The sequence below is a fragment of the Choloepus didactylus genome, chromosome 13, assembly GCF_015220235.1.
Source record: "Choloepus didactylus isolate mChoDid1 chromosome 13, mChoDid1.pri, whole genome shotgun sequence".
Classification (NCBI taxonomy): Eukaryota; Metazoa; Chordata; class Mammalia; order Pilosa; family Megalonychidae; genus Choloepus; species Choloepus didactylus.
The window spans coordinates 54,586,160-54,611,100 of NC_051319.1; the positions used below are offsets into that span (position 1 = coordinate 54,586,160).

Sequence of the window (24,941 nt, forward strand, 5' to 3'; positions counted from 1 at the left end):
ATAATACTTTACATTGGTTTTGTAATATTCTTGTTAAGTGTATTTCATGATTGTGATTTGGGAATGACTCTCCATCAAACCTGAGGTAGTCTGTATCATACTGTTTTGGACTTCAGTGTACAGATATGGTAACAAATATTTCCAATGATTCTCCTCATCCCCCTCACAGAACCACTTAAACTAATCTAAATCTATGAGGGTAAAGAATAACTTAAATTGGAAACTTCATTTTTCTTGTTTGCAAATCTGATTAATGACTAAGGCCTTAAAAAATCAATCCTGTGGAGAAATCAGCATAGAAAGTCCTCACTTTGAACTTGATGTTTTTTTCTGAAACTGGACCCGGATACATGTAACCCTAAAGAGTTGGTAGTTGTTTGTCTTTTATCATGATGACACTTTGTTTCTTCATCTTTTGGATAGTATCTAGCATTAACATTTAATGAAAGACTTACCTTTAGATTTTTCATTTGGTTAAATGAAGCACTTAAACATGAAAGGAAAAAAAAAATCAACGAATCATGTATTTCAGCTTTCCAGTATGGTTTCTAAAACCTATGGATGCTTTAAAGCAGTGCCATCCAACAGAATTTGCTAAAGTGATGGAAAGCATTCTTTTGCTCTATCCAATATGATGGCCACTAGCCACGTGTGGTTATTGAGCCTTTGAAATGTGACTATTTTTGAGGAACTGAATTTTTCATTTTATTTAAATTTAATTAGTTTAAATTTGATTAGGAACTTGTGGCATATGGTTATTTGTATTGGACAACACAGATTTAAATTTTTTTGTGTTCTTTTGTTTCTAACATCTACAGAATTGGGTGTGTGTGTATATGTGCATAGGTTGTGTTGTAAGAAAAGCTGAGCTTTAGGTACAATTCTTTCATTCAAATGAAGCTATCAAGAAGAAAAAAGCTATCAAAAATAATAGAATTTGCCATGTCAAAAATCTGAAAGAATGTTCAAAAGATAATTTAAAACAAAATAAATTTAGTACACAGAATTGAATGGACTTCTTCCCCGAACAATGGAGGGAGTAGTTCAAGAATTAGAGAGAGAGAGAAGGTGGGGGACTGGGGAGAGAGGAAGTGAGGGAAGGTGAAGGGAGAGAGGAGGAGGGCAGGAGGAGGGAGGATAAGGATGAATGTAGGAATTATTTATTGAAATTTTAGGAATTCTAATGGAGGCTGTAATAATATTGTATTGCAAGGCTCTCTAATACAATAGGAATAAATAGGTAATTTAATCTAATTGCTTTTTGTAGTAAAGATTCATGAGTTACAGTTAAATAAACAATGCTCTGTAAATTCTACTTATTCCTTGAAAACAATTAATCTTCTTTAATAAAAAGATAGAAAGAGCTGAAAGTGGAAAATAAAAAGTATTAAACTTATGGATTTTGAGACTACTGAAAGTGTTACATAATTCAGAGCTTTTTGTGATGAACTTGAATGGTTTTTCCAACACCGTATGGTCCTAAAATATACTTTGAAATTAAATAGCCAACTTTGTTGTGGGAGTATTTGGTGTAAGAGGATCTCTACCCTCCTGGGAAGATTGTAAATTGTGAGTCTGGGAGTGAAGAGGCCGAGCAGCGGTCACGTATCTGTTTCCTTGGATGATGTTTGAGAAATAAGACTTTGGGTGGTCAGTAAATTTTTTGGTTGTTGTTTTGGTTTTCCTAAGCTTTATTTTTCTCTTACAGTTTTTCCTTAAATAAACATTTCTTTTTTCTTGCTTTTTATCTATCCCAAAGGATTATCATCTAGTTCTAGGGGCATAATAACATGTTTAAATGTTTTGATCAGTGAAAACAAAACAAAACAAAAAACCTGTTCCTTACCTCAGTTACTCTATTAACCTATTTAATTTTACCTCTATTCCCTTAGTCTTTCTAAAGCAACTGTGCCCCATTTACTTCCTTGGAAAGAGAAAACAGTTTGCCAGCACTCTGCCAAGTTTGAGTGTTGTGGTCTGGTTGTGACATTTCTGAACCTAATGATTCCAGTAGAACACATTTGATTTACTTACAGTGTAAAAATGTTGGAGTGCCACAATAACAGTATAAAGGGGGGTTGAGAGTTTCAGATAATGAGATGCAAAGCCCAGGCTTGGTTTGGACTAACTGTCCTGTGGACTCATTCCCATTGCTCCATGTGGCTAGATGGAATTTTGGCCGGGTCAGTGGCATTTGGGAGGATTAAGATAGAAGATAGTGTAGAATTCCAGAGATGTGACATGGTAGAATTAGAAAACAGAAATATGTTGCATCTTTTGATGTGTTAGGGACAGGACAGGAAAAGGGCTTTACACCTAGAATCCCTAAACTCATTCTTCACTTAAAAAAAAAAAAAAAAAAAAAAAAATATATATATATATATATATATATATATATATATATATATATATATATATATATATATCTAGAAGATCTTTGAGAAGGTGCCCAAATGTTCCCAAGGGCTAGTTTAGCCTTGCCAACAACAGCATCGAGAGCAAACACAGCCTCTGTGATGCCTCCTCCTGCCTCAGTTAATTGGGAGAAATGGTGGTGTAACCATGCCACAGAAGTATGTTGTCACAATCACCACCTGCCCAGTCTTACCTTAGCACTTGGCCAAGAAGAAATTCTGCCCTGGTTCCTACTTTTCAGTTCTGTATTTTTTTTCCCTGTTGCACTTGTGAACTGAGCAACCACAATTTCAAAGCCCTGAGCTTAAAGAATTACTTTCTGCAGATACATATGACATCCTTGGTGCCACAATGTGTTTATTGAAAAGGCACACTTAATAACATTCTGTGGTGTCCTTTTAGGGTATGTTAATTTCAGCAGAGTATAATTACAATTTATTTTAAATGTAAAATTAACAAACAGTATAGTGCATGTTTTTGAATAAAATCAAAAGAAAATAGAAGTGAACCAGGAAGTCTGAAATTCCATATTCAGTAATATGGTAGACTTGATATCCTGAAAACCTTTTTAAAAACATGTAGAACTGGATAAAGTAGAAATGCATAGCTGACCATCCAAGAAAGTAAGGGAAATCTTCACATACAAAAAAGGGGGTTGGGGAGACAGAGTGCAGCAGAAATGCAGATAATAAGCTGGCTCCTGGGGAACAGCGTCTACTCTTGGTAACTGTTCCGGTTTGCTAAAGCTGCCAGAATGCAAAATACCAGAAATGGACTGGCTTTTATAAAGGATATTTATTAGGTTACAAATTTATAGTTCTAAGGTCATAAAAGTATCCAAACTAAGGCATCAACAAGAGGATACCTTCACTGAAGAAAGTCTGATGGTATTCCAAACACCTCTGTCATCAGGCAAGGCATGTGGGTGGCTAGCATGTTCTGCTCCTTGGGTCCCAGGTTCTGGTTTCAAAATGGCTTTCTCCAGAATGTCTCTGGGCTTCTGTCTCTCTTAGCTTCTCTCTCTCAGCTCCTGTGCATCCTTGATTGTTCTCCCAGGGCATTTCTCTCTAAGTGTCTGGGGGTCCTCTCTTAGCTTCTCTAGGGCAAACTGTGGGCTTCATCTCATAGCTTAGCATCTCCAGATCTGTTTGCATCTCCAAGCATCTGGGTCTGTGTCAGCCTGTGAGCTTTCTTAAGGACTCCAGTAAACTAATCAAGACCCACCCCGAATGGGCAGGGTCACACCTCCATGAAAACAATGCAATCAAAAGGTCCCACCCACAATAAGTCTATACCCACAAGAGTGGATTAAAAGAACATAGTCTTTCCTGTGGGGTACACAAGAGTTTCAAACTGGCACAGAAACCAAGAGGCTTAACTTTTTTAGATTTTTTTTTAAAGGGTAAACCACAGTAAAGAATATGATATAGAGTAGAACATAGCACATCCTCTCTGTCTCACACACACACACCATTGAACAGCAGACTTCGTAGCAACATGCACAAATCTTGCTAAGGATCAATGTTAATATACTCTTTTTTTCTATTGTATCCCATTCTATTTTATTATATAAGCTGGTCACGGTGGTTCTCTATCTTAGCCGCTCATTCAGAACACTTGGGATCTATAAAAAATAGACATACCTCAGTCCCACCCTCAATGTTTCTGATTTAATTGGTGTTGGGTTGTGGCTCGGGAGTCAGGTTTTTAAAAGCTCCCTGGGTGATTCTAATGCATGGCCAAGGTTGAGAACCACAGCACGAAATTGATTTCACTGTCTACTAACAGTACTTGACAGCAGTTTGGAAAACACTGCTCTAGGAGGATATACCTTTAATGAAGTAGTTTACTAAATAAAAAAAAATCTCCTACCCAAGAAAGAAACGAAAATAACAAAACAGACAAACAAAAAATGTACCTGTCTCTCAGCCTGGTTGGTGTGTTCTTAGGGGTGGGAGGATAGAGATGATCCGTCTCCTCTGAGAACAAAAAGGATGCAGGCCTGCTCACATACTTTTGAATTTACACTATTACAAGTTGAGAAATCATTATTTAAATCCTTTGTTGGTAGCACTCTGAGTTGACTGGCAGAAGCAAACACAAAGAGGGACACACCTCAACTGAGGCCCAACAGGATTCCTGTGAATAAAGTCTTTTTTGACATAAGATATAAGCCTTTCCTCCGCATCAAAGGCAGTGAAATGCACGAGGGCCACACACCACCATGAAAGTAAGTGGAATTAGACAGAAAATTTGAACACCATGTCTTCTGAACCTCAAATAATGCAGAATAGAAAAAAAGTTGTGTCAAAACTGTTGAAGATGAAATGAAAAAGCATGAAACAGAAGTATGCTCTCAAAAAGACTAATTTTTTTTTTCTTTGAAAAAAAGAACTGAATAGAAATCTCAGTGCATAGGCTAAATAACACAGTAGGCACAGCTAGTTCACAGAAAATTAGTAAACTGGAAGAAATACCTCTCAAATACTGCATGGTCCTTATCTATAAAAGGAGATGGCAAATATGAAAGAGATGAAGAGGCGTATAGGTCCAACAAGAAAATGTAAATACATCACATTGGACCTACAGAAGAAGAAAATTTTACATAATTTTTCTTCTGTAAAAAATTTTTTTTCAGAAAATTTTTCTTCTTACAGAAGAAGAAAATTTTTTAAATTTTTTAAATTTTTCGAATGAATCAGAAAAAATACTTATTGTCACAATCACTGTTCTTATTTAGGTAGACATCTCAACATGAAAAAACAAGGAATATATGGCATATGTTCAAAGTGCTGGAAGATAACTATTAACCTAGAATTCTGTACTTACCTAAATTTCCTCTAAGAATAAGGGAAAAATAATGACACTTTCAGAAAATCAAAAATTGAGAGCATTTACCATCAACATGTCTTCACTGAAAGGACTTTTAAAGGATATGCTTCGGAAAGAAGGAAGAGATCCAAGAAGGAAGGTCTGAGATGTAAGAAGAAATGAAGAACAAAGATAAAGTAGCCATATTGGCAAATCTAAACAAACATTGACCACATTGTACAAAATAACAATAATGAGTGCTTTGGATGGTAAAAGGGTTGAACTAATGTTTCAGGTAACATGTAACATAGAGTTATCATTAGATTTAAGTCTTTTAACTGTCATGCATCATTCAGGAGAAGGTAGGGATATTGAATAACCTAAGTTTTAAGTCAAAAGTTAAAAGTTGTAAGGATAACAAGTAAAATAATAATAAAAAAAAATAGAATGTATAACATCCAAGCAAATAGAGGAGAGAAAAATGGTGGCATGGGGGTTGGGGGGTTGTATAACAAATAGAGCTGCTAAAAATTCCAAAATAATATGATAGAAACAAATCCACATATACTAGTGAGCACAATAAATAAGATTATTAATTTTCATTTAAATTCTATTTATATAAAGTTTATAAGAGCTGTTCTTAAAACATAAGGACACGAAAGGATTGAAAATAAGTTTGGGAAAAATAAAACAACAGGCAAATACTAATCAAAAGAAAGAACAGCTATGCTAATATCAGATAAAAACAGTTTTTAAAGCAAAAACTTTATTAGGAATAAAAATCATTATATAATTTAAAGGTAAAATTCACCAGAAAGATACAATACTTCTAAACTTGTCTGTGCACATCTAATAATAAAGTCTCAAAATATATAAAACAAAGCAATCAGCAAATTATAAGCAGAAATTGACATTCACCTTTGTAGTGGGAGATTCAGCATTTAATGTGTCATGCACACAAAAATTTATGGATACAGATGATTTGAACAACGACAAGTAACAAGATTGATATAGTGTACACATACTGAACCCTGTAGCCAGCAATTAATGAATATACATTCCTTTCCAGCTTGCATAGACTTTTTCAATAATTGACTGTAGTGGATTGAATTATATGCCCCAGAAAAAAAAGTTTCTAAATCTTAATCCATTCCTGTGGGTGTGAACCCATTGTAAATAGGACCTTTTGAAGATGTTATTTTTAGTTAAGGCATGGCCAACTGGATGAGGATGAGCCCTAATCCTATTACTGGAGGCATTCTGAGGAGAAAGCTACATGGAGGAGGAGAAGCTGAAAGTCAAAGTAACTGAAATCAAAACAGAAAGGAGAAGGCACTGCTGTGTGCATTGGCATGTGACAGAAAAGCCAAAGACCTAAGAATCTCTGGCAGGCTGCCCCAGGACACCACAGTTTTTGGGAAGAAAGCATTGGCTTGCCGATGCCTCAGTTTTGGACTTCACCTGGCCCCAAACCGTGAGCCAATAATTCCTGTTATTTAAGCCAACCCATTTTGTGATAATTTGTGATCACAGCTGGGAAACTAATACATTGACCATGTATGATGTCATAAAACATGCCTCAGCAGACTTCATAGGATTAATGTCAATATGTGGTCCATGTTCTTGGACAAATTAGAAATCAAAACTCTAAAAGTCACTAAACAGATTTCTGAAAACACCCTTCTTTAGCCTTTCCCGCTCCCTAGCAATAACCAATCTTGGTAATATGGGGTTTGCATCCTTACAAACTGTGTATCAATAAGACATTTTTTTTCCAAAACAAAATGGGCTTCTTACAATTACATCACTCTGGAACTTGTGTTTTGTTAAACTCTCAGCAGGATATCACAAATACATTTCCATGCTGGTACATATGGGTGCTCCTCTATGAAAGCTTACAAACATAATCCTATATCTAAAACAAGAGGTTAGTGAAAGAGGCTTTGACCTAGGGATTACCTTACTTTGCTCCCAGAGATCTATTATCAAACACCCTTTACCTCCAGAATTCAACTAAGAAAGAATCAAGGTTCCAATGAGTAGCCAAAAATATAGACTTTGAAGCTCATTTACTTTATAGAAAAAATAATTGGCAGGCTTATAAAGAGTTTTTGCTTTTCATTAGACACTGTTTTAGCTCGGCATGGAATCCCATTTCTCAAAGAGCCACAGATTAGAAAGGAAAGGAAGCTACTGGCATGGGGATAACAGGAGTTAGTAACAACGTGACCATATGGGGGGAAAGAAAAACAGTAAAATAGTAACTACCTTGAAACCATAGACTAGAGTCGTTTCATGTGGGGACAAATGTCTCTCCCCACTGCATCACTATTACAGCAGAGTAAATAATAGATAAATATTAAGAGATATTTATGTTGACAGTTTTTGTCAAGAAGACAATAAGTTCTGTTCTATGTACTAAACTTAGGACAGGGATATTTATGTAGTGGATTTCAGGAAAAATAATAAACAACAAAAATGTTTTGATGCAGAAAATTACCTGTTCATTTGGGATTAAATTATAAGGGACTTAGCAATGTGAGCCAAATTTTGCAAGTCCCTTCACCAATATGGACCTCAGTTCCCTCATTGGTAAGACAAGCTGCTTCTATACTGGAGTGCAGTTGTCTGTCTGCTGCCTTCATTCAGTAAATCTTCCTTGCGTGCCTCCTCTCCATAATATGCCTTGCCAGATGCCACTGGGGCTTATGGCTAGCAGCTAATGAAGACTTGGCTTTGGGTGTGCCTCTTGGGTTTCCAGTCTTGGATAGCCGAGAGATGTGCAAGTTGGATAGGGATAAGTGCCCAAGAGAGGGACAGAAAATACTATGTGAATGGGAACTTAAGAATTGATGCAATGCTAAAAAGAGAAGTAAAGTAGAGGACTTCCAAGGTAAGAAGAGCCTTGTGTACTGAGTCAGAGAAGTGGGAAGGGTTGAAGAGGAGACACATTGAGTCCTTTTGAGAACATAGTGCATGATGATAAGGTAAAAAAGATGAATTGGGACCATATCTTGGAGGACTTTGAATGACAGCACAAGAAGATTTTAAAAGTGTTTTCTACCAAGGAATGGCTGATTACTTAAATACTGGAGAACCTGGGGGTCTTTAATACAAGACTAATAGTTGTTTTTAACTTTGTTTTCTGCTTCAGTGGAACTTTTGTGGGTTATTTTCAGTATTTGGTCACACAGTGTTCATCGTTCCCTTGTAGAAAGAATTGTAGAATCATTAGGTGCTGCTTCATTGGGATTATATAAAGAATGTCTTACTTCCCTAGTTTAAGTCAGATTGAAGAGTTAAAAAAGAACAGGAACACAAGGATCTAAAATTATCCATTGCATAAAATATTTAATATCCTATGAATAAGTGGATTTTACTAAAATTATTTTTCTGCTCCCAAGGGCTCTCAGGAAAGCAGTTTAATGAAGGGTACTGATTTTAGAAGCTTTTAAATTTTTTATAGTAGAAATAATGTGTGAAAGCACGTGAAATAGATCTATGGGTGACAAGTATTGAAATCTGAATGTCAGTTGGCGAACCTTGGATTTACTGAGAATTCTGAACATGTAGTTGACTGTAAGAAGACCTGGGTTCTAACAGTCATTTGCTGATAATTAGCTCTCTGACCTTGGACAATCAGTTCACATTTCTAGGCCTTAATTATTTTAGCTATTGAATGAGAAGGTTGAAGTATATAGCTTCTAAGATCCATGTCAAATTTATTGACCCATAAGTATAGGGAAATAAGATACTGAAAAGGCAGAGGCAAAACTTCAGGGAGAAGAAATCTTTTAATTGCTAGTATATCCCAATTTTACTTCTCTAAAGTGAAAGTATAGTGAGGATGATACTATTGTTTATTTTTTTCCAGTCTCTCTAGTGATTTGTCCATCCTATGGGTACATCTTGTTTTTATTTAGTGAGTTATTTTATTTATTGCCATTGAAATCAGGCAAACATATTACTTCCTAGCCTTAACCACTTTCTCTTCACTTTCTGCAGAGTTTTGTGTTAACTTTTGTCTTCTGATTTTGTGATTATCAGAACCTTTGGGAGTGAGGCATGGTTCTTGTTTATGTGACAGACACACAATAGTAGCTTGGAGGTACTTAATATAATACAGCTGTTTGAAAATTTGTTTTATGTTTCAATGTGGAAGTCTTGTAGTCTGTTTTGCAACTTTTTGTCACATAATCTTCATTGTTCCCATGTGGAAAGAACTTTAGAATCATTAGGTACTGCTTCATAGGTATTTTATAAGGAATATCTTCCTTCTTGAGTCAATATGAAACTTGACAGTTATCAAAAGAACAAGAACACAAGGATCACACATAAGCAAATGCCTAAAATACAAAGTATCCTACACATTGAGGAATTTGTCCTTTTATCTTGGGGAAAAGAGTTTAAAATAATTTTAAATTGATTTGATGCATTTAGAATTGTTGAGCCAAAGCCAATCTAAAATGCAGGTTTTCTTTGAAAGCTGTCACTGCTAGACTAATTTGTTAAAGTTGAGACTCACCTAAGCAATCAACAATCACCAAATGGCAACAAATCACAACACAAAACAATACAAACCTGTAAATAAGAGCACAGGGATGAGCATTCCAATTACTATATTTATCTTTCTATTTGGCTGTATGACAAAAATACAACAGTGTTTCCTTTGATTTATCCTGCTTTATATTTCTATTTAAAGCAATTAACTTCCAAAACTTAGGTTTCTTTAATCATAAGGCTTGTAGGATTCACATGACTCATTATTTATTATCCATTCATTTATTGGGCCCCTGCTGGGAACCAAGTATTGAGCCAGTCAGTGGGATTTCAGAGATAGTCCCTTCTGCTTGCACAATGACCAGTGGAAAAGATAGACAAATAACAAAATAAAATTACAGTTTAATACAAGTGCTGTGATGGAGAAGTGGACTGACACCTAAGCGATTAGGGAATACTTCTCAGATGAGAAGGGTGTTGAAGAATGAGTAGGAATCTGTCTGATAGAGAAATAAAGTGAGGATCATTAGAAGTCAGAGGACAAAAGCAGGAGGGTTTGGCATGTGTATGGGGGAGAAAGGGCAGCAAATGCTGGTTGGGGCCAGTTTGTAAATGGCCTTATTCATTATGCTGCGAAGACTGGACTTTTCTTTCCAAGCAGTGGGGAGCCATCCAAGGTCATGAGACAAATTCACAGATTTATGTTTAGAAAGATAATTCAGGGAACGGTCAGAAGGATGAAGTAGAGAGAGAGGCTGGAGGCAAGGAGACTGGTAAGGTGTCTATTGCAATAAACTAAACCTTCAGCATCTCTCCCCTAGAAAAGGCAGTTGCAATTGGGGTTCTTTCATTTTTTCATTCGTTAGAAATCTAATTTTTTTACCATTGACCAGGTAACAATCTTGGTGCTAGGGCTGGGCATATAACTTTGAACATGACAGTGTCCTCCCACAAGGGCAAGTGATTGTAAAAGCATAGTAGGGGTAGTTACAGATGCTATGGCTCATACAAAAACCTTATCCAGTCTTCAGAGGAGGAGGGCTGAAAGTGTTAAGAAATGACTGTGAAGGTGGGTTGTCAAGAGTGGAGACTAAGGAGAAAAAGGGGATTCAAAGTATGAGAAGGAGAAAGGACGGAGTGTGCAGAGGCCTGTAGGGGAGAGAGGAATGAATGGAAAGTACTTCAGCAGGAATTTAGAATGCAGGTGAGGGACAAACAAGAATTAACACTGGAGAGGCAAGCAGACCAAGCAGAAATGGCTCAATTTGGGAATGAAGAAGCTGGATGCCTCCTTGATTTTGGTGATGAGGCATAGTAAAAGGTGACTCCAACTTGTCTGATGTAGGCATTTGCATATACATTGAGTAGAAGAAAGGAATATTTATATAAGTGGCACTGACTGGAGACAAAGCACCATTTGTGTGTCTGGGTGCTGTGCTGACCTGAAGCCCCTGTGTGTACCTGGCTGTCTTGGTAAAAACTGAACTTCTGTCCCACCAAACAGGTCAGGGGCCTGGGACCCAGAGCTGCAGGAAGCCCACTGCTCTTCTTAGTTGACCCCAAATCAGCCTTCTGAAATAGTTTGCCTCATTGCACCCAACCTTGCACCAGCACCAGCAGTGACTGCACAGCTGGGTCTTCATTGTCTACACATTCCAAGTCACCATATCAGGGTCACCAGGTGTCCTTGTTGGTCATTCTCAGAAAAAAAAATTTCAGATGGTTCTCAAATAGATATGATGGCAGATCACAATTCTGAATGCATCAAGTAACAAAGCTTATGTTCTTGTGTGTGTATCCGTGTATTTGTATATCTAGATATATAAATGGATTTGAAAGATGTGCCCTGGACAATATATGAAATGACATCTGCCAAGTGATTCCGGGATAAGCAGCCTTTATATTAATACTGTATGTATGTGCATACATTGGGAATTAAATGCTCAAAGTAATGAAGGAAGAATATCCTTCAACATACCTTATTCTAGTCACTGATTGAAAAAAAAATTTTGTGGCAGAGGTTACTGAGCACCCTCTTCAATTTTAAAAGCCAACAATTTTACAAAGTGTCCTGCTGCCTTTATATCAGAGTTTTAAGAAAATGCTATTTTTAATATAACATACAAGTTAAGAAACAAACATGTTAATTAAATCAAAACAGAGCAAAAGAAAGCCATTGTGGATTAATTACTCCTTGCACCAGGCACTGAACCAATTTCTATGTAAGCTATGTAGCAACACAAGCAAAATATTCAGACCATGCGAATGTCTGTTTTGAAAACATTTTGACCTACAACAAAAACAGAGTAATACAAATATCATCTATATACGTATTCCCCTGACTTTTTTTCTGTCGCTTTGCTATCAATATACATATCACTAAATAATATCTAAAACTGTTTTGTAAAATATGAATTGGAGCCCTTTTTCTGTAATTTTTTCAATCGGATGCCAGGTGAGGAGAGCTTAAACACAGGGTAAGGAGAGACATACTCTGGTGTTCAGGTTGTTTGGTTTAGAATGCTGTTCACCACTGTCTTGCAAAACTCTTCTTGTGGATCCCACCTTGGGCACCAGCTCTGTCCGCGGTGTGGGCAGGATTGTGGGAAGTGAACACTTAGGCCTGCTGGGAAGAACCGGGGTGTTTCGCCTGCCTGTGAAGGTTAAGATAACCCATCACTAATCGTGGATTTCGGAACTGTTGGGTAGAGGGACTTCTCCTCCCCTCACCCCAGTACCTGATATAGTCTTCCTATGAAGGAGGGGAAGCATTGCATGTCTAAATGAATCAATATACATAAATAGTCAAGATTCAATGTATTTCTTTAAAATGATGGACTTCTTTACCCAAAAGGCATAAGAACAAAATAAGCAACCAAATGACAACGTAGCATGGAATATCATGTCAAATGTAATTAAAACAAATGTATTGTAGCTTAAGGCCCTTGTATTCAATATACAGAGGCCCTTGAATACAATATACACAGAGTATATTTAGAGAATATATACTTTTTTCTTCCATTTCACTTTGGCAGAGGAAGTTCAAAAGTGAACTTTATGACTGAATTAAAACAGCTGTGCTCTTTAAGCCTGAATGATTATATGCGTGTTCTGTGGCTCTCTCCCCACAACTTAACTTTCTGGTCCTGGGCTGTCCAATATGGCAGCCATTAACCACATGTGGCTATTGACTTTAATTTTAAATTGAATTGATTAAAATGAAATAAAATTAAAAGTTCATTTTCTCAGTCACACTAGCCACATTTCAAGTTCTCGATAGATATATGTGACTAGTAGCCTAGAGTATTGGATGGCATAAATATTGAAACTTTTCATTATTTTTGAAGAGAGTTATTTTTGCACAGTGCTGCAATGTAGGTCCTATATTTCCGGGTCATAGATTTCCTATAGCTTCCTCAAAGCCTCTGTAGTACACATGCAAACACTTACTTATATGTAGAGCACCCCTGTGGTTACCAAGCTGTGCACAGAGTAATTCTTAAACTGATTTGGTAGGATTGAGGGGAGCCTTCTGATCCAGTGGGATCTCAGCACATTCCTAAGGAATCACCGACCCTTTCTTCCTTCCCCCAAGAGACTTGCCCCCTACCCTCCTGGAAAGTCTCAGTGTGCGCTTCTTACAGTATTCCTTGGGATTCTTGAACTGAATCAGACCTGTGCAGACCTAACATCTGGGGTAGCTCCAGAGCTCAAAAGAACCTTGGTAAGAGCAAGCCTTTCTAAATGAAAAAGCCACGCTATTTGCTAAAAAATTTTCTAGCTCGAGACCTTTCCTTGTGCTGTCTGTCTCCTGAAGAGCTAATAGACTACAGCCCTTCATGATTTACAGGGTCCTGTAAATGCTATCTTCTCTTTACGTCTCCTACCTCACCTCACACCACTTGTTCTCTGACTTCCAACCTCACTGCCTTCCTCCAGGTGCTTGAACCCACCATGTTCCCCCTCCTCCGGGCCTGTAAATGTGCAGATTCCTTCTCTTTGGACCATCAGTCCTCTAGAACCTCTGGCCCAGAGAAAGAAGTATGCTGAATGACAACCCTCCACTCACACCTGCTCCAAAGTTATAGAATTGGGCAAGAATGTTTATTATCAGGCATATAGGAGAAAAATTCTCTTCTTCAAATTTACCCTGCCTTTTCTACCTCATATAATTTTCCTCATTTTTAAAAATATCAAGTGGGTTATGCTTCCTCTGGGGAAGTTTTCCTGACTGCCATCCCCTTCTACTCTGCCCCAAATTTAGGCAAAATCCATGTAGCTTTATTGCAGATTATTTGATTATTTGAATGCCATCTCTACCTTACTCTTAGCTGGTTTTGCTTGTATCCTTGGTGCCTGGTGCACGGTACACCCTGAATTATTAATATCTGTTGAATGAGTAAGTGTTAACGAATCAGAAGAGAGTTTTGAACACAGGCTTTTCCTTTTCCAGAGTTTTACTTTTGAGGCCTACTGTGTTTAAAATACCATCTGTGCCTCATCAGCATGTGATTACTGTGTTTCCCACTCCATGCCCAGGACTTGGAGATGAGAACATCCTGCTTGAAGCAGCCCAAAGTCTGGTCTGGAAAGCTGACATAGACATGAGAAAAAAATAGCAGTATATATGACAAGTTCCAAATGAATGGCACACAACATAAGTAGAAAGTCATAGGAAGAGCAGCTGTGTGTGAGAGTTTGGAGTTTTGAGATAAATTGGGCATTTTCCATGTCATTCACATGGCAATGGTGAGGGTATTTTTAAAATTTCCTGACAGCTCTTTGCCCAACCTTCACTCCATACCCCAGTCACCAGGAGAACTCCAGTCAGGAGCATGGCTATGTCCAAAGATTAAATTCACTAGTTCACATCACAGGAGGATATGCTTCAATTGAGGAAAGAAGGGACTGTGTACACCTAAAAAGTAGACAGCTCTGAATCTGCCGAAATATCAGAATGAGTAGGAATCAGATCCTAGGATAACCAGAGTACTGGGGAGAAAACAGTTCTTAAAAATCTTTACATGAAGAATATTCATTATGCCAGTGATTGTGATAGTTACCTTGAGAAGGTGAAAGACCTCTGGCTTCTAACCACGTATAATAAAGAAATATTTAATATCTCTATGTAATGTATACCTATTCTCTAATGATTATAAAATATAAGCGAAAAGATCATAATGATAACAATTATGAACGGTGCTTTTCCAAGTACTTTGCAGATCTTAACATATGTAATCCTCACAACAAGCTTATTAGGTGAATAGTATTACTGTACTATTTTAAAAGTAAAACAGGTAACAAAGGTTAAGCAATTTGCCAGGTGTCACACAGCTCTATGGGTTAGAGCTCAAGCAGTGAGTACAGAGTCTGGGCTCCTAATCATTGTGCTCTGCTACCTTTGCCTTTGTCACTTCCACTTCACAAAGGAGGAAACTAAGACTCAGAGAGTGTAAATTACATGTGAAAGTCACACAACTAATTCTCCTCAACTAATAATTGGTAGAAGCAGAATCAACCCAAGGCCATCTCAGGCCAATTCCCCAAATCCTGCAGGCAAACTCAGTTGTACTCCCTGGTGTCTCCTCCAGCGGAGGGAGGGAGATGTTGGCCTTGATTGTAGCTGCTTCACCTGCTTAGCCAGCCTTTCATCATCCAAGTTCACCACCCAGAGGACTCGATGCTTTTAAATTTAGCCATTGCCTTTGGTTAAGAGCTAAACTGCTATAAACTTAATTTTATCATTTTAATGGAAGGAAATGTCTCTAGGCTTGGTAGATTTACCTTTGGGTGGTACAGTTTGCCAGTTTAAGATCAGGTTGTTACCATGTGGCTGTGCTGAAGATGTGGCTGACAAGCATCACACAACAAAGATCATGGGTTCACTTGCTGGATTTTTATAATTCCAATCCTTTGTGGCCCTTAATTACTGGCAAAGCAGCCAAAGTTCAGAGGCCATTTCTTCATCCAGGCTTGTTTTACAGTATTCCTTTTTATTGATTCCTGAATTCACTGTGTAAAAGAGTTAGTCTCACAAAATCAGCGAGCTGAAATTGTGTTTTTTCTTTGGAAAATGTCCGCTGTATTGGCTTCAGTAATCATTTTACCAACATATTTTGGTGAGCTGAGCATGGAGCTCACTTTATTAAGTATGCACTCTCCCTTGCTTCTGTAGGTGGTAAATATCCAACCAGGGTGTATTTCTTATCACCAGTTTAAATTCCTAAAATATTAAAAATGGAAGGATAATGAAGGAATTTTGAATTGGTTTTTCTTTTCTCATTTTTCCTTTTATGAATTAATTGGAAACTTTAGTAGGAACTGTTGAGAGCTGTGACCTATCTGTACGTGTGCTGGAAAATGAAACTGAATTTTAATATTTTTAACTGAGTAGTGGGGAAGTGAGAGTCAAAGCTTATGGAGTTTTGATGGTTTGTGTAATGGTTTTTCTCCAACCATTTACTTAATTTTTTTTTCAAAATTTTATTTGTAGTAATTTCTGTTTTTTTGTTTTTGTTTTTGTTTTTTTTTTACTCACTTGTAGCCCTTCTCCCTTACTTTCTTGCTAACACATTCTCTTCCTTTCCCTTTCTGTCTTTCCATCCATTGTTTTCTGCTTGTATAAAAAAAAAATTCTGAGTAAAATATGTTTCAACTGCAAATTTCTGCAAGGGTCTTTTGAAGACTTGATGTAGTGAGGGATTGGGAGGCCTTTAGTGGTAGTGAATTGGGTTGAGAATGCTCTGTGCACTGCACATGCTTCTCTTCCATGAACCTAGACCTCTGTTTTAATTCAGATCATGACATTTTGGCATTGCAGTCTACATTTTAGCTGCCCATGCTATATTGAGCAAGGTGCAATTAGTAGGTTCTCTAACAGTAATTTTTAGAATTGTAGTGGGAACATTTAACTGGTAAACCTTGAAAATGACCTTCGTAGAAAATCCTGGATCCTTCTTCTCAGCCTTGCAGGAGTCACCTTCAGCTGAGTGTCTCTGGCAACTCTGTTCTCTTGTTTTGATGACTGAGTTTTCTGACTGCTTCTTTTTTGTTCTCTGAGGTATAAAGCGATGATGTTTAGGAATGCTTTGCTCCCCTAGAGCATAGCCTGGAACTGTGAAGTGCTGGAGGCTAACTCTTCACAGTCTGTTTTAAGTAGGAATTTTCCTGTGCTGAATTTTGAAAATTAAAAACTTAGAATCAATTCATGATAATTGCCAGCAGTAGATGTGGCAACTTAGAGCTGTTGTTGATTTGGATCACTGGAGCATATTCTCCTTCAGTTGACTGAGATCCCTAAACAGAAGCCCTGTCAAAAATTTCTCCAGAATACATGATTGATTCTAGATACAGAAATGTGTCTTTCTCCCTACCCCTGGCACCCCAAGGATGGGTGTGCCCCTGTTGGTGGGATGGAAGCAAGCTGAGGAGGGAGAATGGAACCATGCAGAAAGGTCACGATATACTATGTGTGTGTGTGTGTGTGTGTGTGTGTGTGTGTGTATGTGTATATATATAAATATATATATATTTTTCCATTTGGGCTTCTTGTTGCTGAACATCCCTTTTTCTTTCTACTCTTCTTATTTTATGGACTGATCCAACTCACTCCAAGTTGCTTTTGCCCTGCCAAGGCAGCTCCCGACATTTCTTGACTTACTTTTTCCTCTCTCCTTCCTTTCTCCATTCCCCTTTTGCCTGTTACACATCTTTGCACCACAATTCACTGTGCTTGTTGACAGTGGCAATAAAACGTGGGGTAGGATGGAAAGGAGCAAGGCTGAAAGCTGCATGTACTCAGAAAAGTCATAATCTGCACTACCTCACCTGTATTCAAGAAAGTACGCTCACCAAAGTAATGACTTTTCTTTGTGGCTACTTTTAAACCAATAGAGAAGGATTTGCTTGATGAAAAACACACAGTCTCAATATACTGATTGGGTAGCATTTGATAGCACTTTATCTCAGAGCTCACAGCCACCCTGTGAGGTAAATCATATGATTTCCTCGATCTTAGAGGAAATCGAGGCTCAGACTTCAAGAAGTGCGTGGCTCTGGGTCTCACAGAGCTGAAGGGCAGGCAATTCCTCTGAACTAGATCAATCATTCTGGGATTCTACCTCAGAGTAAATAAACAGGACCCTGCCTTTTGTATCCTCATTCTGTTCCAAAACATCCTAGTTAGAAAAATCCACAGACTTTTTTTTTTTTCTTAGAGATTTACGAGATATAGTCTGGTCTTTGATCTAGAGAATTCAAGGGAATGAACTGTGGAGATATGCTGGCTGCCGTCTCACATCTGTGTTTGGTTGTATCTACAATTGATTCAGCATCCAAACTTACACATACACACACACACCTCAGAAGAGCCCCTAAGATTCTTGGCAACAACCCAGGACTGCCTAGTATGGGAGCAGCCCCACACAGGCTTGTTTGCTTCAGCCATGACTCCCGTAGTCCACAGGGAACACACCTGCTTCTAGAGGTCCTGTCACTTGCCTCTTTCCTAGCAATTGCCCCTCACAAACCCGCCTCTGGCAGTGGTCTGACCTAACTCAGCAGAGCAGCCGTGGATGTAAACTAGTGTGGCACTGCCACCTAGTGGCTGCCTGCCACACCACTCTTGTCTGCCTTGGAGAAATGATGCTGAATGTGTCTTCTGGCTGCCACCTATATGGAAAATCATGATGGGGGTTTCTAAACGTAGAACCAGCATGCCAGTGTAGAAATGCTCCCCCTGCTACCAGCAGAGCTTGACAGGCATGGATATATTAGTTTTGTTTTTTTTTTTAAATAATTGGCTTTTTGGTAAGGGCTTTGTCTCCTGGGGTTCCACCTTCCCCTTGGCGGAACTCACTTATGTGCAAGATGCCTGGCAGAAAGCATTAGCTGAATGAATGGAGGTCACCCCAGACAATCAGAATAGCTGTTTGGAAAGTTACTAAGAACAAGGAGGGAAGAGAAACTTGGTCAGAATGCTAGCCCTGGTTATAACATTGTTCTGGGTCTCGATATTTCTTAGACTGCCTGGGTTATAGCAGAGGCTTGAGAGAATACAATTCTCCTCAGACCTTTGTGCCAAACTCCAAGGTTTCCTAGTGTCACTGCTCTCCAATGTGTTGACGTGAAACCAGCTCCAGAGTTTTTGATGGCAAGTACTAGAGTTCCAGTTACCAGGAAGATCTAGGCCAATGCTTCTCATTAAGGGTAGTTCTGCCCCCAGGGGAATTTTGGGAATTTGTGGACAAATTTTTTTCTTGTTGTTCGTCATGTGTGGGTTCAAGGATGCTAAATATCCTGTTGTGCATGGAACAGTCTCATCCAAAAAAGAGTTGTTCTACATCTCACTTGGCCTTGGAATGACCTGCTGGACATTATGCTTATGAAAACCCTGCTTATAACTTTCCTAACTTAGAACTTTAATCTGTTTTATATATGAACATAAAATATTTTTCTTGGTTGAAATATACAGCTAATTTTTAAATAATGCTATTAGTGTATAATAATTTTATTATATAAATATATATTATATAATATATAATAATATTATTATTGGTTAATTAACCAATAGTTTTTCATATTTCAGAAATTCACATTAGCTATGTCAGTACCCCTGTGGCATCTGAATTGCCAGAACAAAACATTTTTATCCTACTGGGGGGCATTCAGATGCTTCTACACATAGCTGCAAATACCTGACTGACTTCTGTGTCTTCTAGAGTAGCCTTGTCCAGGTATTCACATATCGAAATACATGATTTATTGTAAGTTGCTTCTTTTTTACTTTTTCTTCATATTACAGTCAGGGTACTATATTGGTTTTTCTATATATCTTGTGGAAGATAAGATACAGTATCTGAATTTCATTTCAAGATCTTAAACGACAGTGTTAGTTCTTCTAGGATTAGGAACCACTATTTAAATGGAGTTCTCAGTTCAGGGCAATCTCTCAGGAGGGATACCTATACCCTGTAGTCTTTCTCCATTGTCAGTTTTAGCAACCAGATTTATTACTATGGATCTTTGACTTGGAAGTTTTCTCCTAGAGCTGGGCATATTTCACTATACCAGTATCAAAGAGGGTCTGAATGCTGTTTAGTCTTATCTGCCTGACTTTTTACATCTCTTTAGAGTATGATAATGTTCCATCTGTGTATCTACCTAGGTTTTTAACATAGATAGTAGTCAAATAATACATAGGATGAAATCTAAGACAGTGATTGCCAGATAAGTCATTTCTGAAGTCATTTATTCTAGCATAAATGAAGAGGAATAAATGAAGAATAGAGAGTCAAACAACAAAAAGTCTTTGTTATCACTTCAGGGAAACATTAATGTAATTTTTCAAGTGTGAAAATCCATCTTTGTTCCATTATCCCCCTCTTTTCCTTTAGAAAGTCCAAGCATTATTTTACAGTAAACTTACGCTTTTAGATAGAACATATTTTCAGATGGTCTCCATGCAAATGTGAATCTTCTGTATCGAGGGTGTGAATGAACTCTCATTAGCCCAGGTTTAACAGAAAGCAGATGTTTTGCAGAACCACTTGTGCACACACGTGTGCTTACACACACATACACACACACACACAGAAGCATTTCACTTACTGACTTTTCTAACTCAGAAGAGAGGACAAAATTCCACGTATGCAAGGTTAAAGGAAAAAAATAAAATCAATGTAAAAAAAATAACTAGTATTTTAGAGTTAGTAAAGAATTAACCTAATTTATGAAAATTCAAACTCAGTCAGGCTTAAGTTAAAGTAAGTGTACATGGAAGGAACCAAAAGAAAGTCGGTATACAAAGGATTAGTTCAGATTCTCTGGCCTGAAGGATTTTCTGTAAATTATTTAGAGTAATTTTTACACACAATTTCAATGTTTTCACTTTAGAGCAGTCTCTTTCAGAGAGGTTTTCAGTATAGTGTTTGCATCTATTGGAGTTTAAATTTCATTTGACTTTAAAACTATAATTTGGGGTATGAATATCTTATTAGGTATTCATGTCATTACTTTCAATCCATTAGATATTTTTCTTGATATGCCTTTGTATCTAGTATTCAAATTTATTATAACTTGCATATCATCTTCTTACTCCTTACATACACTTTTCTCCCTTACTAGATTTTAAGTTTCTCAAGAACACTTAATATGTTTTATTCATCTGTGTTCCCAGTGCCTCCAGTCCCTTTATACATTTGGATATTCAATTTGTCACTGACTGAGAAACAACTCCTGAAACAAAGCTAATGGTTCTCCCCATTCCCAGAGATCTTGGCTTAATTGGTTGAGGGTGGGGCCTTGGATAGGTTATTTAAATACTCTCCAGGTGATTCCATTGAATAGCACCTTGATGTAATCATTGGCAAAAAGAGAGACATGTATTTCTGAACCTAGGTGTTTGCCTTCACTGGACTTCTTTTTATGTGTATATATATATTTTTTTAATTAAATTCAGTTTTATTGAGATATATTCACATACCATACAGTCATCCACAGTGTACAATCAACTGTTCACAGTATCATCATATAGTTGTGCATTCATCACCCCAATCCATTTTTGAACATTTTCCTTCACCAGAAAGAATCAAAATAAGAATAAAAAATAAAAGTAAAAAAGAACACCCAAATCATCTCACCCATCCCACCCTATTTTTCATTTAGTCTTTTGTCCCCATGTCTCTACTCAACTCGTCCATCCAAACACTGGATAAAGGAAGTGCGATCCACGAGGTTTTCACAATCACACTGTCAACCCCTGCAAGCTACATTGTTATACAATCATCATCAAGAGTCCAGGCTATTGGGTTGGAGTTCGACAGCTTCAGATATTTACTTCTAGCTATTCTAATACATTAAAACCTAAAAAGTGTTATCTATATAGTGTGTAAGACTATCCACCAGAGTGACCTCTCAACTCCATTTGAAATCTCTCAGCCACTGAAGCTTTATTTCGTTTCATTTCACATCCCCCTTTTGGTCAAGAAGATGTTCTCAATCCCACGATGCCAGGTCCAGGCTCATCCCCGGAAGTCATATTCTTGTGTTTCCAGGGAGATTTCCACCCCTGGGAGTCAGGTCCCACGTAGTGGGGAGGGCAGTGAGTTCACCTGTGAAGGTGGCTTAGCTAAAGAGAGAGAGGGCCACATCTGAGCAACAAAGAGGCACTCAGAGAGAGACTCTTAGGCACAATTATATGCAGGTATTTTATGCTTATATATTTTAAATAAATTGAATAAATTATTTTATTTGCCTTTACTTTAAACAAAACTACACACACATAGTTGGGATTTGGAGGAGGAAATTAATCATACTGCTCTCACCTCTCTGAGTCTGCAAATGATGGGTATTAAAATATCCACTTCATTCCTGACATAAAGCCAATTTGGACAGCGCCACTCAGCCTATAGCCAAATGGGCTGCCTAGTGCTCTGATGAATCCCCACCAAGTTAGATGGATTCATAGGCGCACCCTCATATCTTGGGGGAGACACCTGTTCCCTCAGCTCACCACATGGAAAACAACTTGGAGCGCTCTGTGGGCACAGAGAGTAGAGGGAGGGACGGAACCACATTTGTTCAGTTCCTCATCCCAGATCCTCCAGCCTTCTTGCTACAAACCGGAAGTAGGAGTTGTGCTTCCCGTCTCTCCCCACAACACACATACACTAGTTAAAACTATTAATTTCAAGGAAATCATTTTTCATGTTTAGTTGTGGTCTATTTCCCCCTCTTTATTCCTAGTATTTTAAAATACCCAACGATATACCTTTGTGTGAGTATTTTCTTATTCAGTATGCAGATTCTCAGTACAACCTTCACTTTAGAGACGCCTTTCAATTCTTCTATTAAAGATATAAAAGAGCATTTTCATTTCTTTCCTTACATTTTCTGTGTTCTGGAAAGTCAATTGTTGGACTCTCTAAATTGATTCTCGGAGAATTTTTTCACTTCCTTTTTTCCTCCCCTTTTGGTCTTTTCTGTTATGCTTTTGTTACTGGACCAAGATGGTGGATTCTTTGCTGGATGTGCTCAAATGACCCATTCCTGTGACATTTTCAAAGAGAGAAAGAGTTTATTGCTAGGTATGAAGCAGGAGAGCACATTGCCTATCGACCCAAAAATTTCTCTCTTCAAACTACAGTAATTCTGAATGTTTTATGGTATTAAAAGGTGGGTTTAGGATAATGAGGCTTTAGGATACAATGGCTCCAGATGATGTAATTATAGGTGATCTAATTCTTGAGTATGCACAGATTGATTACATGTTTAATCACAGAACATATGTTAGAAAATGGCCTTAATATGATGGGCATGATTTTTAGTATTATAACATGGTATAGGTCACTTATAGGTTAAAGTCTAAGCCACTGCACATCTCAGGCAGGCCCATTTTGGTTAGATCCAGTTTTGGTTATCAAGATAACTTTGGAATTGGGGTGGGTTAGTTCTGGGCTGACCCAAAGCCCTTCATTAATAAACATTAGGGGCTGTCTTTAGTGATCACAAGACTCCCAAGTCAAAAAACTGGATAAAATGGATACAAGTGAGGGTCAGTCACAAGGTTTTTATGATAACAAGGGCACAAGATAAATGCTATATAATCATTATCAGAGATCAAGGCACTTGCATTACAGTTCAGAGATTTCAGGTATTTCCCTCTGTCTACCTTAATATGCCAAAAAGAGAAAAAAAGGAATATCTATTTAATGATTCAGTAATCATAATCATCCCTTAAATCCTGACTTCTTAAACTTTTTGAGAGCTTGCTGCCACTTTATATTTTAATCCTATTATTATTTTTCTCCTAGGTTTTAAGGTCCCTTTCTTATTTTTTCAAATTATACCATCTTTGTAGCATCCTGTTTTTGTCTTATATAGATGCAATGTTTTCTTTAGGTCTTTCATAACGTAGAGCTCACACACCCTGCTCCTCATCACCCTGCATTGAATGGAGATTCTTCTCTTTCCTCCCTTCTTTCTTCCAATGTGTGGTGATCATTTGCTGTTCTTTTATATCAAGAGTGGGAATTAGAAGCTAATTGGAAGTGTCATATGGAGAAAGGGACTTACTCTCTGGTGGACCTCACTTTAGGGTAGGTAAAAAGCAGGGGTTTTCATTAGGAAGTCCTGGAGGTAAGTACATGGATGTCTTTTCCTGGAACTGTTCTGTTTTCTTAGAGAAAAATATTCTCCACCTTTGTATTAGTAAGTTCTAGTATTAGGGCCAGGGATGAGGAATGAAGAAAAGAAACAAGGGACATTGGGTTTTACTGTTGAAACTTGCAACATGTTTTCAGCCCCAAACATCTCTTTTGCCCATAGCTGTGCCCTGGGTTCCCAGATCTCCAATCTATCAGCCCAGAGAATAAATCTATCTTGTGTTAGTTGCCTTGCAGTACTAGGCAGGGGCCAGGACCTAGAGCTCCATCCTTCCACATGCTTAGGCTCATTGATTTTGTTTTCAGCTTTGGGCCTCACCCATCCCTTGCAGTGTACTGGTTTCTCCATTTGTGAACCTTCCATGGGTTCTTCATATGACTTGGCTCCTCTCAAGGAATTTGGGACCTACTCCCTTTACCCCACGTCAGTTACTGCTTTTCCATGTATTTTCAGTATGACAATCTCTACCTTTTAATTTGGGGTATTTATTTCAATTATGGTTGGATAGCCTCTTGCTATTTGTTTTCTATCTGTCCCATTTGTTCTTTACGTTTTCTAAGTTCTCACGGTCTATCTTCACCTAACATTATACAACTTCCTGTAGTGTATCTTCAAGTGATACTATACCACTTCAATATATGAAAAGAACTTTGCAACCATATATTTCTAGTTCTCCAACTGTAGGTAGTTTCACACACATGTACTGATCATTACTCAGCTGAAAAATCAAGGGGAACTCTGTGGAGATCTCTGGCATTCTCTCGAGACTCTCTGGTTTTTGGCTCTGTAAATGTAGACATTTGGCCTCCGTGGACTCTCAGCTCTGTCTCAACTCAGGAAGACCTCTGGGCTCTGCCCGATTTCCCTCCCTGAGATGCATCCTGGAGACTCTGTCCAGGAATTAAGGTGAGACAACTGTGTGGTTCAACTTGTTTATTTACTATCTCTCAGGGATCACTATACTTTGTTAACAGATGACCAATGTCTTAAAAACCATTTATTCCAAATACGTTGTCTAGTTTCCTAGTTATTTCAGGTGGGATGGTAAGTCT

The 24,941-nt window shown here is 37.8% G+C and overlaps 1 protein-coding gene and 1 long non-coding RNA gene across 2 annotated transcripts in view; one reads left to right on the forward strand and one right to left on the reverse strand.

Annotated features, from left to right (window-relative positions):
• KCNN2 (potassium calcium-activated channel subfamily N member 2) overlaps window positions 1–24,941 on the forward strand; it is a 152,649-nt gene that overhangs the window by 70,955 nt on the left and 56,753 nt on the right.
• Window positions 22,738–24,941, reverse strand: part of LOC119508145 — a 49,964-nt gene continuing 47,760 nt past the window's right edge. The window contains exon 6 of the long non-coding RNA XR_005211404.1: window positions 22,738–22,773. This is a non-coding gene — a long non-coding RNA (uncharacterized LOC119508145). The remainder of the gene's footprint in view (window positions 22,774–24,941) is intronic.